We start from the raw sequence: 16037 nt of genomic DNA, 5'->3' as shown, positions 1-16037 counted from the left end.
TTCTCTAAACCTTTTCCTTCCTGCACCCCCTCTTGATGATGAGTTTCATAAGTATATTGAAGGTACTATAAAAAAACATTTTTCATCAGTGCTTTCCTCATTTGGGTCCAACATTGCGGGCTGCCCTCAGTTTATTTTGGCATCTGGGGACTGGAGCCATACTCACCCTAGCCCATATTGTCCACATTTTAATGTGCTCAGGCCAAAGAGCCTAGCCAATTAATCTATACCATTAAACCATCACCATCCCTACATTCGTTTTCATTAATTTTCTCTGGAAACTTTCCATTGCCACTATATCTTTTGTAAGCACAGCTGAAACTTTACCTTGGGTTTTTTCTTTAAGTGAATGAAATAATCCCTCTTTTTATTCTAGGTGTGGAGTCAGAAGATGTAGGCTTGAGTGCCAGCTCTATCTTTACTGTCTGCAAGCACTTACATAAGTCAATCTCATTGAGCCTCAGTTTCCTCATCACCAAAATGGCAACAATATGCAGATAGTCATGCTATCTACAAATATATCTACAAAAAGCTTTACCTCTTTCTTTCCAATCTGAATGCCTTTTTTTTTTCTTGTCTTAGTGCCCTGGCTAAGATCTCCAGTACAATGTTGAAATGGTAAGGATGGGTGTCCTTACCTTATTCCCATTCTTATGGGGAAAGAGTTTAATGTTTCACCACAAATATGACATAACCTGTAGATTTTTCAATGATGTCTTTTATGGGGTTGAAGTTCCTTCCTAGTCCTAGTTTGCTGAGAGTGTTGAGTTTTGTCAAGCATGTTTTTTCTATTCACTGAGATGATCACATGATTTCTTCCCATATTCTGTAAATATTAAATCACAATGATTAATTTTCAAATGTTTAAAGAATCCTACATTCTTGGGATAAATGTTACTTATTGCTGGACTCAATTTGCCTATGGCCAAAAGGAGCTGCCTCACTGGAGGTTGGGTTCCCTTCAGCCACATGTCATGACTGAGGGGAATACAAAGGCCCAGCCCCCCGCCTCAGTACAGGACAACTCTGAGGAGTCATCCCAGCTCCGGATCCCAGCTTCACTACAGCTCAGCTCCTCCCTTCCCCCATCTCCCTCCTCCCAGGTATCGTTTCCAGAGCATTCTCCAGTCAGCTTCCTGCACACAGACCCCCATCTCAGAGTCTGTTTGCTATGGGAATGGGCTGGAAATGAGCCTAAATCCTGATATCTTCTTCAATGTTACCTTTGGGAGGAGGTAAGAGATTAACTGAATGACTAGTAAATGTCTCTCTTCAAATATAGTAGAGTTTAAAAATAAACAAGACCTAAGTAGGAAAGCTCACTGAGAAAAAGAAAACACTTTCCCATAGTTAAAAGCCACAACTGACAATTCCTTAGAGAAATCATGACTCCCAACTAATATACTCCCCAAAAGTTCAACAAACAAACAAAACCACCCACCATCATGGAACAAGAATTTCAGGAAAATTTGTCCAACATTAAAAGTTCAGGTATAAAATGTCACAGACATTAACTGTGGAGGTTAGCACAGAATACTAAAATGGGCAGGTATGATGCAGGTCTCAGGCTGCTACAAGCTGTGAGATAGCATTTCTGTCTCACACGAGAATTCCAATAAAAGAGAGACCTAGAATCTTCATAGGAAAAGTGCTACTTACACGCTGCATGATTTGTGACATTCCAGTTTGGTTTCTTTTGGATGGTAGAGTGAAATCTGTCAACAGTGTGGTGAGACATCGCTAGTTACCAGGGAGCTTACCGATGGGAGCAGATGTGGACCTCCTCACAGGACAGTGCACGGGGGGGTCTTTTCCAGTACTTGGCAGGTGCCAGTGAATAATTCCTGGTGAGGACTCCCTCCTCTCTTGCCCTTGTGTTATGATGGTACAGGATAAAACAGCAAGCCCCTGATGATTCACTTACTCATTCAAAAAAATGTTCATTGTGTGTGTTGGTCAGGCTGAAAACTAAGCTGGATAAACAAAGAGGCCACAAAATATAGTGGTTTAGGGAAGCATAAGTTTATTCCACACTCATATAACATTACAAAGCCAGTGGTCCAGGTTGGGGAAAGCTCTGTCACTGTGGTCATTTAGGCCGATGTCTTTCTATCCATTTGCTCTACTACCTTCCAGAGTGTTGCCCTTGTCTGCATGGTCAAGCTGATCCTGGGCACTGCTGTGCTCCTGCCCTCAGGAAGGAGAGAACCAGGCAGGCTAGGGCTAGGGCTTGGATTTTGAACCAATGAACACAGAGGTTACACATATTACTTCCTCTCTCACTCTGGGCAAGGGATGACCTGGGTACCTAGCCACCCAGCCACCAGGGAAGCTGCTAATGTGGAATAGCTGGGCGCCTGGCAACGTGCAGCTTAAATCCTATTACTCAGGGAAGGAGAGCAGACTTGGTGAACAATGAGCAGCCTCTGCCAACAGTGCTAACTCTGAGCTTTGCATCCCGCCAGGCTTGGGTGGTGGCAGTGAGAGAGCAGACCCACAGTGCTTGCTCCTGTGGAGTTCACTGCTTGGTGAGGAAGGAAATAGGTAAGTAGAGAAGTGATTACCAAACATAAAGGTCGAGGAAGAAAGGGAAGACGGTGCTGTGGTAAAGACCAGAAAAGAGTATACTAGACAGAGGAACCCAATGCACAAAGCCCAGGGGGGACAAAGAGTTGAATGGTTGGTGCCCGAGGCTGGAGAGCAAGCTGGAGCAGAGGGAGCTAGGAATGCGGAGGGAGCAGGGCAAGATCCTGAAGGTCCTTATAGGCCATGGTGAGGAATGCAGATATTTGAAGAGCAATGAGAAGGTGGGGGTACTGGATACAATCCCTGTGGCTGCTGTGGGGAGAATGTAGCCATCTGTGTAACCCACCTATTATTACTCAGAAGGAATTCTAGGGCCAAGAGAGTGAATGTCTTTAAAGAATTTTAAGCTGGTAGCTGAAGCTTCTTTGGGCTTTCAGACGGCCGTCTGAGACCAGTTACTTGGGACAGCAGCCTGAAGCCACGGTCACAAATCCCGAGTCTACCAACCAGCTTTGCTGGAAGGAAGATTGTCAGGAAGCATCGTGGGGAGGCATAGGGATAGGGCTCATTTCTAAGTCACTTCTTATCTCCACGGAAGGGCAGCTCACAGCTTGGATCGCCAGGCTGTAACCTGACTTGAAAATGCAGGTGGCTGGGGAACAAGAGCTGGTTTTTCCCAAGGATAAAGAAAGATGTGAAAAGTAGAAATACCATCTCTGATTTTGTTAATTTTAATAGAGAAAATAATAAAGATTTCTTTATAACAGAAATGGTAGGCCTATATATGTAGTTTGTTCATACCTTTCTAAAATTCAGTATTGCATTTGCAACTACATGGAGACAATACCCAAAACTTGCATAGTTTTCACTAGTTTACAGTCTTTGCCCACATTACCTTATGCAGATACCTGGTTGAATTGAATTTTCTATAAATGGGTCTTAATAAGTAAATGCAATCAACTGGCTAAAGACTGAAATTTGTAATGGTCCTACATTACCTATTCATGCATCACAAGCATTAAGGCCTTTAAAAATAGTTGGCAGGTCTTGATGATTCAAGAGGCCTTGATTTCTTGAGCCGTTGGTTTGTAAACTGGTGATAAACTTGGATGAAATTCCATACATTTTTAAGTTAAACTCTGCACTTTGGAGATAATGGTTCAAATCTTTCTTATGAGAATAGATATGCAAACTGTATCTGTGTTAACTCAAATTCTAAATTAGTTGCAGTGTTAATGAACTAATCATTTCAAGCATTAAAGCTTGGCCTTGGGATGAAATTAAAGGAGGCACATTTAGGCGGAATCACTGGAGAATTACCTCAAAGTAAGATCTCTAAATCTATAAATATTTTTCCTAAGGGAAAAAATGAAAGTATCATCACCTTCTAATTCTAAATAGAAAGATTTTAGTTTGCAGACCATAGAAAACAACCTTACATCAGAACACTGAATTGTGTTTTTCCTACCTCTCATTTTCATTATAACTAATGTTTCCTAATAGATTCAACAAAGAAATGTACAGTAGAAATCTGCATTAGAGGTCTCTGATTTATCAACCACAATAGCCCACTTAACTATTCTGGTGCAGGAGTATTATCTGTGTATCCGTGTGCCAAATGCACAAAAGCCAGCATGGCAGGTATTTCTAAAGAATTAAGGATGCACAAAAAAGTGTGAGGGGGATGATGCAAGATGGGAGAGGGGGAGAAAAGGTAGTAGGTCCCACTTGTGATTCTTGACTTCCCACTCTTTCCAGAAAACATCCACTCACATTTTTTTCTAGAGAGCACACCTCCCTCCCTCCAAGACATCCATTCACTCACCAACAAGCATTTGCTGAGCATCTACTGTGAGCTGGACAGGGAGCTGGGCCCTGAGACTATAGAGATGAGTCTCTCATGGTCCCTGTCCTCCAGGAACCATAGACTTACTAAGAAATGGGCCTGAAAACAGCCAATCTGGAAAGAGCTCTAAGAAGAGGAAAGTGCCAAGTGCTGGGAGGCTAGAAGAGGAAGCAATTCACTCTGGCCTCTGCTGTTGGGTAGGCTTTACAAAGAGTTCTAGGCAGCCCCTGAATGATGAGTATGCTTCCCTGAAGCAGCAAAGGAGAGAGCCCAGGGCTGCTGGGGAGAGTAGCAGGAGATGAGGCTAAAAAGAAGGTGAGGGGCCCACTGTGAACCACTCGGGCATCAGGCTGAGCAGTTTAGGCTGAATTCTGCAGACAAAAATTGGAGGAGGGACATGATCAAGTCTGGGTTTTGGAAAGGCCAATGGCACAGCATGAAGCATTTGTCTCACATTTGACCTTGGGACATACCCTGAGCTGAAGACTCCCCTCCAGGGCAGCTGTCATCAATGTGAGGCCTACTCATGTCCTAGATCAGTGACTTCATCCTAAGATACAACTTCCTATGCTCACAGGTGCTGTGGGGCAGAGGACTGTATGGTGAGGACAGCTTGTCTCTGGGTCTCCAAAATGTCTCAAAGTTCAGCCAGGAAGACACAAGCCTAGTCTGACTTCATGGACTTGTCTGGTGCCTGGAGTGAAAAGTCAGGGAGCTCAGTGTCTTCTGTATCTTTCGGCTGGGCAAGGGGACCTATACAATGATTCCTTGCTGCTCCATATTGACTTATTTTCCTTTTATTTCTTACTGTGTCATCTGCCTTTGATCTACTATTAAAAGGCCTTCAAGATATGTCCTGCTAGTCCCTTGTCAGCCTCAGCTACCAGTGCACATTCTAGATCTGCAGCTTTCAGATGGCCGTCTGAGACCATCAGCAGGCAGTTGCTTGGAGTTGCCCAAAGATACTCTATTCTTTCTCCCCTCTTGCCTTTTCACAGACTGTTCCCTCCACCTAGAATGTTCCCTGTGTGCCTGGCAATGTACTGCTTCCCCTTCCAGATTCAACCCTAATATAATCTGGTCTTTGAAACCTTTGCTGAAGTCTCCAAATAGAGTCAATGCTCTTTGCTCCTTACATAGTGTTTTCTATTCTGTTCTACACCAAACACATTGCTGTAATAAACTGTCTTCACATTCACCTCTTTCACTAGCTGATGAGCCCTCCAAACCCTTAAAGGGTAAAGAATTTGTTACTCTCATTTGTTGTCTCTCCAGCTGTCACACATCTCAGCACATGGAGATGTTTAGCCCAGGTGGGCTTTTCATAATTACTTTCACAACAATCCTTTCTGTTCTAGCATTTTACAGAGCTTACCTTAGGAAAGCTTTCTTTTTCTACACAGAACAATCTTGCAATTATTAGCCCAATTTACAGAGAAGAAAACAGAGGTTCAGAAATTTGTGGCAATTTGCCAAAAGTCACTTAGCAAGAAAGTGGCAGAGCTCAGACTTGTTCCTGGGTGACCTGATCCACTTCAAACTCCTGGATTGCACCATAAGGGGTGGCACTGAGCTCCAAGGCTCAGGTTCAGCGATTCACCTTAGAAAGTCTTCCTCCAAGCACAGGGCCATATCTGCTCCTCGGTTCACTCAGTCCCATTAGTTCCAAGCCTGAGCTCCCCTGGGGGGGCTACCCTGGGGATAGGACTCCTAGGAGCCAGAGGGACGAGGTGCCGGGAAGGTTACCTGGGTGGCCTTGGGAGGCTGACTCAAGCTCAAATTGGGGTCAAGTCAGCAAGCTGAGGCTGCAGCCAAGACTGCAGTGGGAGGGGGATGATGAGAGCCTGAATTATTTTCTCCTGCAGCCCCATCCTTGGCAAAGGTTTGCATTGAAAACCTTGTATTAGAGTCCATGTCCTATCAAAATGACCATAAAATAAGAAATATCAGGGCCCAAATTAGTGAGCTCTTTGGGTGTTTATGAATTGTCTTCATTTAATTAATTTATTTTTGAACAGGGAATATTTGCAGAGTTTGAAATTCCGAAGACGCTAGAAGGTAGACAGTAAAAATTGACCTTCCTCCGGCGTGTTTCCCCCACCCCCCACCAACCCCACCATTATTAATTTCCTCTCTCCAGGGATACTTCATGAATATGTGAGAAAACACACACACATATACACACACATATTCTTTTCCCCATATTTATATAACAGGGAACCTATTTATATACTGTTCCACATCTCTATTTGCTTTTCACTCAACAATGTGTCTTGAAATTCCTCCTGTATCAGCACCCAAAGGGGTGCCTCCCTTTTTTTGTTGCTGTACAGTATCCCATTGTGTGGCTGTGCCAAAATTTGTTTAACCAGTCCCTACTGGGGGGCATCGAGTTTGTTTCCCATCCCACTTGTTGCTGTTATAAATGATGTTACACTGAATAACCTTACATGTACAGCATTTTGCTCACATGAGAGTATATCCATGACAGATTCCTAGACTTGGGACTACTGGATCAAAGGGTGTGAGCATTTGTAATTTCAAAGAGGCATGTTGCCAAATGGCCTTCCACAGAGTTGGTACTAATTTAAAATCCACCTATAAGTGTACAAGTGGACCCCTTTCCCTATGGAAGCCTCTTTAACATGTTAGCCATTGAGGAAGATCTGAGGAATCACAGAAGTCAGGAAGAACAAACTCCTCCGCGTTTAGAAAATAAAGGTGGTGGAAAATGCAAATCAAAACCACAGTGAGACACCACTCCACACCCACTAGGATGGTTAGAATCCAAACATACAAAAGTGTTCGGGAAGCTATGGAGAAAATGGAACTCTTGAGCATTGCTGGTGGGATGTTAAATGGTGCAGCTGCTTTGGAAAACAGTTTGATGGTTTCTCAAAAAATAAACATAAAATTACCACATGACTCAGCAATTTCATTCCTAGGTATATATACCTAAAAGAACTGAAAATAGGGACTCAAACAAATACTTGTTCACGAGTGTTCATAGCAGCATTATTCACAATAGCCAAAGGGTAGAGACAACCCAAATATCTACCTATAAATGTATGAATAAACAAAATGTGACATGTACATAAAATTACTCAGCTGGGAAAAAAAACCAAAACATGGAATTCTGATACATGCTACAACACTGATGAACCTCAGAAACATGATGCTGAGTGAAAGAAACCAGACACAAAAGGTTACATATTGCATGACTGCATGTGAAATATCCAGAATAGGTAAATCCACAGAGACAAACTGCAAATTAACAGGTACCAGGGACTGAGGGGTGAGGATTGGGGGACTGACTGCTTAACAGTTATAGGTTTTTTTCCTGATGATGAAGATACCTTGGAACTCAATACAAGTGGTAGTTGTACAATATTTATGAATGTACCAAAGGCCACTGCGTTGTAGGTTTTGAAACAGTTAATGTTATATCAATGTCACTTCAACAATAATGAAAAGGGAACAAAATAAAAGTGGGGGTGTCTTCATGTCTCTGTTCCCAATGTTCGTGGTCCCTGACTTTCTGGATCCTTCACTGTGAAATGCTCCTTTGTGACACCCTCCCTGAGGGTCTATCTGTAGGCGTGGACAGGATGCTTGCGCAGTGCCTTGCTGGTAAAGGAAGGTCACAAATATTAGTTAATGACATATGCCAGGCAATGAGCATGGTGCTTTATATGCATTTTCTCATAAAATCTTCACCACAACCCTGCAAAGTAAGGACCATTATCCTCATTTTACAGATGAGGAGCCTGGGATTTGGAGAGTGTAAGTAGCTTGCCCAGTGTTACTCAGCTAGAAAGTAGCAGCGATGACTCCAAAGCCAAGTGCTTTCCATGAAGTGGCCGGCCTAAATGTTTTACCCATCTCAGCAGGGGTCAGGGGCAGCGGACCCTCGCCATCCTAAGGCTATTCCTAATGACTCAATGACCTGGGCCTTTGCCAAGGTGGCTCCTCTGGGAAGCACCCAGCTCCTCCTCCTCCTGACGTCCCCATGTCCAGTTTACTGTAAGCATTTCCCTGAAGCCCAGCCTGTCCCTCTTGCCCTCCTATTTAACATAGTGAATTGAGTTCACGACATCCCATAAATACTAAATGAATTAAATTGATCTCAGTAGGCTGGAGCAAATGAAACAAAATGAACTCATTTGAGTGTTCTCGGCTTTGGCCTAATCTGAATTAGGTGGTTTGAATAAAATAACCTCACCTTATTCCTGCTCAGATATGAAGAGTGGGGGCTTTGGTGTTATATAGACTTAGCTTCAAATCCTGGGTCTGCTACCTTCTTGCTTTGTGTTCTCCAAGCCTCAGTTTACTCATCCATAAAATGGGGTTGTAAGTGAGAAAATGCCAGCACACTTCATTCAAAAAATATCTATTAAGTCCCCAAATGTAACAGGCAGCATATTGGTATAGGGTTTTGTTTTGCTTTTCTTAATTTGGTTAAAACAAACACAGTCCTTAAATTCAAGAGATTTTTATTCTCGAGGAAGAAACAGACATTAAATAACCAGCTGCGAACTAGGGGTCTCACATGTTTTGTGTGTGGAGGAGGGTCTGAGAAGGCTTTCTGAGAAAATGACTGAAGGGTAAATAGGTGTTAACTGAAAGGAGGGTGATCAGGTGTTTGCTGGAATATTCCAACAAAGGGCACAGTGGGTGCCAAGTCTGGGAGGAGGAAATGAGCTGAGTGAGTTGGAGAAACTAAGAGGGGACCAGGTGACTCAACCAGGTATCCAAGAAGAGAGGGACAGGAGATGGCTCTCATTCACTGCCGAACACACCAACTACGCCATGCAATTCTCCCACTCCACACCCGCCCTAGTGTCTCCTACCCACCCTCCTAACTGTGCCACTCTAGCTCATTCCCCAGGACACAGCCACAGGGACCTTTTGAAGAGGCAAATAGAGTGAGATCACCCTCTGCTTAATGCTTCAATGGCTGCATGCTATTTCTAGGAGACTCAGACCGGCCTCCCCGAGGTGGCTCTGCTTGGTCAAGTCCCTTTACCTCTTAGCCTCAATAGGGCTGCAGTACCACAGACTTTTCTAAGGAAACTGGCCCACCCATAACTCTTGTCACGCAGGTGGCCAGGCATTGTACAATACAATAGGCCCCCACTGGCAGTGCATCATGGAGGACTAGACCAGGAGCATTCACCGAACTCAACAGGTGCCAGCCAGAAAGGTTCCCAGTAACACACAGCATGAAACCTAACACATAGTGGAGACAAAAACTGAATCAATCAGAATGTTTTTCTTAGGAGTTTGAAATAAGGAATTCCGTGACACTGGCCAGCCATTGAAAAGGTGCCATGAGGTCCAACCAGGATCACATCAAGCCAAAGCTACGTGCAATTTGACATAGGCAGCAGAAGCCAGTCAACAGAGAGAAAATGGAGCGAAGGCACAGAGAGAAGCAGAAATGCAGTGAAGGACAGATTCTGTGGCCCCAGAGACACAGGGGGGATTTCCTGGTCTGAGACAGCTGGGGCTCCTCCCCACCAGTGGTCAGCTGGGCCTCATTCTGGCCCAATATGGCCCTGAGGCCCCTTTTTCCATTGTCACTCCAGGCGAATGTTGACCATCAGATTCTTCTTTGCCTGAACTTACCCAAGGGATCTCTGCTCCCTGTACCCTTGGCATTCAAGCAACAGCAAGTCAACCGAGTCACAGCTTCTTGCTCTTTAGCATTGCCCTTGGCACATGAGACTTACATTGCTCAGGATGTACCTGTTGAGGAAAAATGAGTGAATGAAATTTATAACCAAAATGATGGCTAGAGAGGCTTTTGGAGCTTGTTTTCCTCATTCATTTCAGTTTTAACTGGCATGTTCTGCACCCTGGATAAGAAATGGCATTTTCACAGTGTGTCCCCTGCAGTGAGCCTGGAATGTAAAGTCGTGGAGGAAGGGGGTTGGAGGTAGGCAGAACTGGGCCGGTAGGGAGGTCTGTACCACCTGTTCACATAGACCATTTACCTATAAACAAATACCTATAGGCACCTGCTCAATCAGTAAACCTGAGTGAAGAAAGCATAGCACACGCAAAGCAATGTGCACCTGTCCTGACAGTCTACTTTTCCTCTGTTTAGTTAGTGGTCTCCTTGCCTGAGATAAAACATTTTAAACCTTGAGTAAGGCAGAAACTTCCCACTTCATGTAGAGTTCTGCCCCTCTCTTCTTAAACTGGCTTGATATACCAGTGTTATCTTTTTCGTTATTACTGTGATAACTGTGTGGCCCCCATCAGTGTCCCACTCCATTCTGTGAGCACCCCCCTGCTTGCAGCACCCAGAGCCAGTCTCTGGACAGGGTAGAGCAATAACACTTTTAGACACAGATGATTCCCTGTGCCTCTGATTCCAAATGTCATGGCCACAAAGCCAAACTACCTGAATAGTGATGAGTCAGCCTACTGGGGTCTTGCCATTAACTGGAGAGAGGATTCCAGCTGTACAGGCAATAATCCAGAGCTTAGACAGAAAAAAAAAGGAAAGAAAATAGACTGGTTGCCATTTTCTTATTCTATGCAAATAAGAAAAGGCATCTTTTCCTGAGCAGGTTGAAATTCACGAGGCAATATGCATATGTGGCAAGAAGCAGCTTCAACAAACATCATTTAGCTTCTTATGACACAGAGAATTCATGCTCACAAGACATCCACATGCTCCCTTCCATCTCCCAGCCTCCTGTGCTGTTTGGGGCCACATGACTGGTTCCAGCCTATGAACTGTGGGGAAAGTTCTGTGGGTCACTTCTAGGCTGAGGCGGTCAAAAGCCAGTTGGCCACCTCCATCTCTTTCTCTCTTCCTCTGCTATCACACTGAAGGCTGCCTGCTCCTGAGAGTGCAGCTGCAAGATGACAAAGTGATGTCCACCACACATCTGACTTCATGTCAACAAGAAATGAAATTTTATTGCATTAAGTCATGTAGATTTTTAGGTTTATGTTATGACAGCACAGCCCTGCCTACCCTGAGCCTCATACTGTGAAATTCTAGGTAGCAAACAGGAACAGGTAAGAAACAGGCCTGCTTTCGGTCTGCTTACAGTCTAGACCAGGAGAGCAGGCAGGCAAAATAATCCCACATCAGATGCTGAAGTGCAGGCCACAGAGTTGGCAATTGGATATGGATGTCATTCTAACAGTCCCTTAGTTAGAGCATGATTTTTACACAAGATGTAAAGGATAGGCTGAGAGGCAAACAGTTAAGGCCCTAAGAGATAAAACTCCATTGAACAGGAGGTGTAAATATGGTGAACGTGCAATCCTGAGATGGCATGCTAACTTCTAACATTGTAATATAGAATATTAAATAGAGAATACAGAATATGCAATAATAGATGACAGATAAAGAGGAAGAACAGTATAATGAACTCTTTATTCTACTCATCACCCAACTTGAACAATTATCATTTTCCAGTGCAGTTTTGTCTATTCTATATTCTTCTCCTGTAATATTTTTTAAATGATCTAATAACCAGTCCATAGTCAAAGGTCCACAACTGTATCAAAAAATATCTTTGTACAGTTAGTTTTTTCTAATCAGGACCCAAACAAGTTTTAAACACTGAATCTCATTGGTATGTCTTTAAAATTTGGTTTCAGCCATGATAGTTTACACTCACACACAATTTTAAATACCATTTATACACGTCAGCTTCATAAACAATAAGTAACACCTTTTAAAGCCACTGACTACTCTGTTCCCACATAAGGGCAAAGGAAATCTGGTAAACATCAGCTAAAATATCAAGAACCAACTAATCCTGTTGGGTTTGCAGAGGCCAGACAGCAAATGCCTGGCCAGACTGCATGCCACAAACACACATGACATGTGACCCATGAGGGGCGTCAGCTCTGAATTCAGACGGGCCCTTCAGAAAGTGCCTCCTTGAAGAAGAGAGGCCCATGATCCCCAGAATGTGGGTCCATCTCATTGGCTACTGGGACACTTGGAAGGACCCACTCTGAGGCTTGAGAACTGTGAGAAACTTATTCTATCAGATAAAATGGGAAGTGACCTGTAACTCTGGCCCCGATCCTTGACTTGTTTCTTCATCAAGAATAACTGGTTCCTGTGAGGCAGTGGCCAGGAAAGGTGTCCAGTCAGTGATTCTGGAAGGGGAGCGACCGCCACCCCAGGGTCCAGCCTCTGTCTTTAGCATAATAACTGCAACACCACCAACGGATGAGCAAATGTGACCCAAAGGCCACAAGGCCCAATTCCAGACTCAGATGATTATTGTTTACTGTTATTACTGCATCAGAAAGGATTTCAGAATCTGAGAGACAGAGAGTGAGGGGTAACCAGAGAAAGAGACACAGCGGACAGGAGTGAGGAAACATCCGTGCATCCAGCACTCCATTCATCTGCCTTCACAGAGGACACGCAAAGGCGGCAGGAAGGAGCCAGAGACACGCACAGGCTGGGAGCAAGAGAGCAGTGGAGAGAAGGACCGGGTGGCAGTGAGCACCAGCTTTCCAAGTCTGACGGCTTTCTGAAGACATCTACTCCAAACCAAGCCCCTAAAAAAGATACCAACAGATACGCTGCAGCCTCGGCCTTCATTTTTCTGTGAGGATGGCTGCACAACCAGCTTTGTGGAATTGCCTGTGCTGAGCTCCCCCCGTGGGCACAAACAACCGGCCTTTGTTCTGTTTTCCCAGCTACGGTGCAAACGAACGGGAGCTATCAATACACCAGCATATCAGACGTGGATTATTGATTTAGAAGAGGACCCAGATCCCAGAAACCCCACCAAAGAGATAATGAAAAGGTCTAAAGAGAAAGCAGAGGCTGCAGCTGAGGCGATAGGCCAATTAAGAGGGCTTGTTTGGGGGCGACTTCGAGTGGCGATGGGAACAGTGCATGTAAATGATCAAAAGCAGTCGGGACCTTCTCCCATCGGTCACAAAAGATGCTTAAGGCCGGTTCCTTTGAATGCTGTTTTAGTAGTGGTCTCATACAATACATCTTAAGGAACATTTATACTGTGTTCACTGTGCATTCAACTGTGGCCACTTCAAAGGTTTAGCCAAGTATTTTATGTCCACGGTAAAGGGTTCTTATTGATTTAAATTACAAGCGTGGCTCCCGTCAGCTCCACTTGAGGGCAAAAATGCAATAAAGTATCCCACAGCACAAGAGACAGACATATCGCATTGAAAATCTTAAGAGATCCTTTTCACTATAATCACTCTCGATGATATGTATTTATATGGGTAAGGTTATCAGAGAGATTTGCCTACAATCTTCAAGCTTCAGAACTATCAGAGAGATTTGTCTACAATCTTCAGGCTTTAGGACTTCGTCTTAGTTTAGGGATTTGCTTTAAAAAAATCTAGCTCTGAAGTGGGACAAGTAAAAGGTCATAAGTGCATTCCACATGCCCTGGCTTAGTCTTCCACCACTCCCTGGCTACTACAGAATGGTTGTTCCAAGAATAGTGACACTGACATACTGGCCATCACAGCTGAGGGATTATGCTTTTCAGTCCTTTGATCATTTGCATACCCAGCAAGCCAAACTCAGATGAATGAGTGGTGTCAAGGTTTGAATGACAAGCCTATCAAGGTGATGGAAGGCTGTCCCAGGATTAACTGTCAGGGAGACAAACTCCACACTGGAGGCAGGGACATGAACATGCTATTGGAAGATGCTGTAAAATTGAGAGGGGTTCTGAAGCTGTCGATAAGAAGCACTGTTTATGCTACTCACTAAACCCTGTGATAATCAACACAAAGGAAGTCACTTCATGCTGAGAAAAAAAGGAGAAAGCCAAAGAAGCATGCTCTGGTCTGCTCCATTCCTGGTTCCTTTATAACAATTTGCCTGAAACATACCCAAGATGGAACTAACCCCTGGACATACACAGAAAATAGCAAATGACTATTATGTATCTGACATTTGAAATAACATGTTTCTGGAGGGTTGGCATTACAAGAGTCATTTCACTTCAAAATGTTATTCCTAATGTAATTTTTTAAAATTCATAAGAGGCACTTGCTGGAATTCAGTGTAGCACTAAAGTCACTCAAAAGACAGAGGTCAAATTCATTTCATTTCTTTTATGTTTTCTTCTCTCCGCTAGATGAAATAAATGATTAAGCCTAGAACACTTGGCAGTTCAGCGAATGTGCTCTGTGGCACCATTACAAGATCGATTTTCTCAATACGGGAGTCTTTCTAGGGTGCACATTGCTTAGCTGACATCTGTCGCCGTTGTCATGGCAGCACTCTCTCCAGCATAGTGAGAGGTCAGGCCTGACAAGGAAGGCCTCGCCAGCCCTACCCCAGTCACTTCAAGGTTAACAGCCAATGGACCAAAGAAATAGGCAATTATAGTACAGTCAATTCCGGTTAAGGAAATATCTGAGAAGTAAATATGCCTGGTAAGTGAATGGAAATGAAAGAGCCAATGCTATTGATGCAATCCCATAATATAAATATCACTTTGTGGTACATTTTGGTCGCTCCCTATAAAATTTCCATGCACACAGAAATCTAGCAAGAGAGAAGATAAGCAAAACTTCATTATGCTGCTAGCCTCTGCACTTGAAGAACAGAATTCCCACAAATGGATAGATGAAGAGCAGAAAAGCAAAATTTCTTCAAGGAAAAGGTGCAAAGAAGATTCCCTGGGTCCCCATCCCCTGCTGGTCTTGTCCTCTGGTATTTCCAGCTGCATGTTTGCCTGAAGAAGATTCTCAGCATTTTAAAGGAAATTGACTTTAAAATGATACTTCTCATTGCTAGCTCACATTTACTAAATTTATTACTTATCAGGATGAAATTCCTGCCTACATTTCAACAACCCTGAAAAAATATCGAGCTTTCCAAATTACCAATGTGTTGGAATTAATAATTTCCAATGATGTACATTTCTATTAAGGCACAACTTTTGATAGACAGAGAAAGGGTATTATTATAATCAACATTCTTTGAATAGAATTAGAAAAATGACGGGTGGAACTAAAGTGTAAAGATTTTCAATTACAAGTTGCATACTCCAGGAATTGTTACTGACAACCTCTGCAGGTTGCAGTACTTGAAACTCATTACGGATACATGTTCATATTACCCACTTCTGATTAAATCTTGCAGGATAAAGAGATCTTTAGATTTCATCAAACATCTGCAAGAATGGCAATGACTTTCCTTCAGTGGGAGATTTTGTTACTCACAAAGAAAACCACGCACACACACACAGAGTCACTGTGGTTACTCATCTCAGATTTTTGTCAAAACGTTCTTGGCTGTGGTCAGTGTAGAATACAGTAACTGTTGAGGTTTTTGGTCCATCCTTGGCCGCATCAAGAGGTAGAATCTCATCAAGCAGGGGTCAAGTTTTCCTTGCAAACTTGTTTCTCATTAATAAACTGAAGCCATTCAGTCTTCCTCTGGCTTCATGGATGGAAGTTGGTTTAGCACCTATACTGGTGAGTAGACAATGCTCTCTTCAGCCTGATGGTCTCTTGAGAACCAATGACTTCATTTGAAAACTCAGTATTACTTTAGAAGGGTCATGTGTAGATGTAAGAGTTGTCCACTCAATTTAGCTAAAGTGTAGAGGGGAGGTTTTATTATAAAGATACAACAGGTGATCCCAAAAAGGACTAGAAACATACACAGGAAACAAATTAC

Source organism: Manis pentadactyla, chromosome 7, assembly GCF_030020395.1.
Source record: "Manis pentadactyla isolate mManPen7 chromosome 7, mManPen7.hap1, whole genome shotgun sequence".
NCBI lineage: Eukaryota > Metazoa > Chordata > Mammalia > Pholidota > Manidae > Manis > Manis pentadactyla.
Note: the sequence above shows the minus strand (reverse complement) of the source record.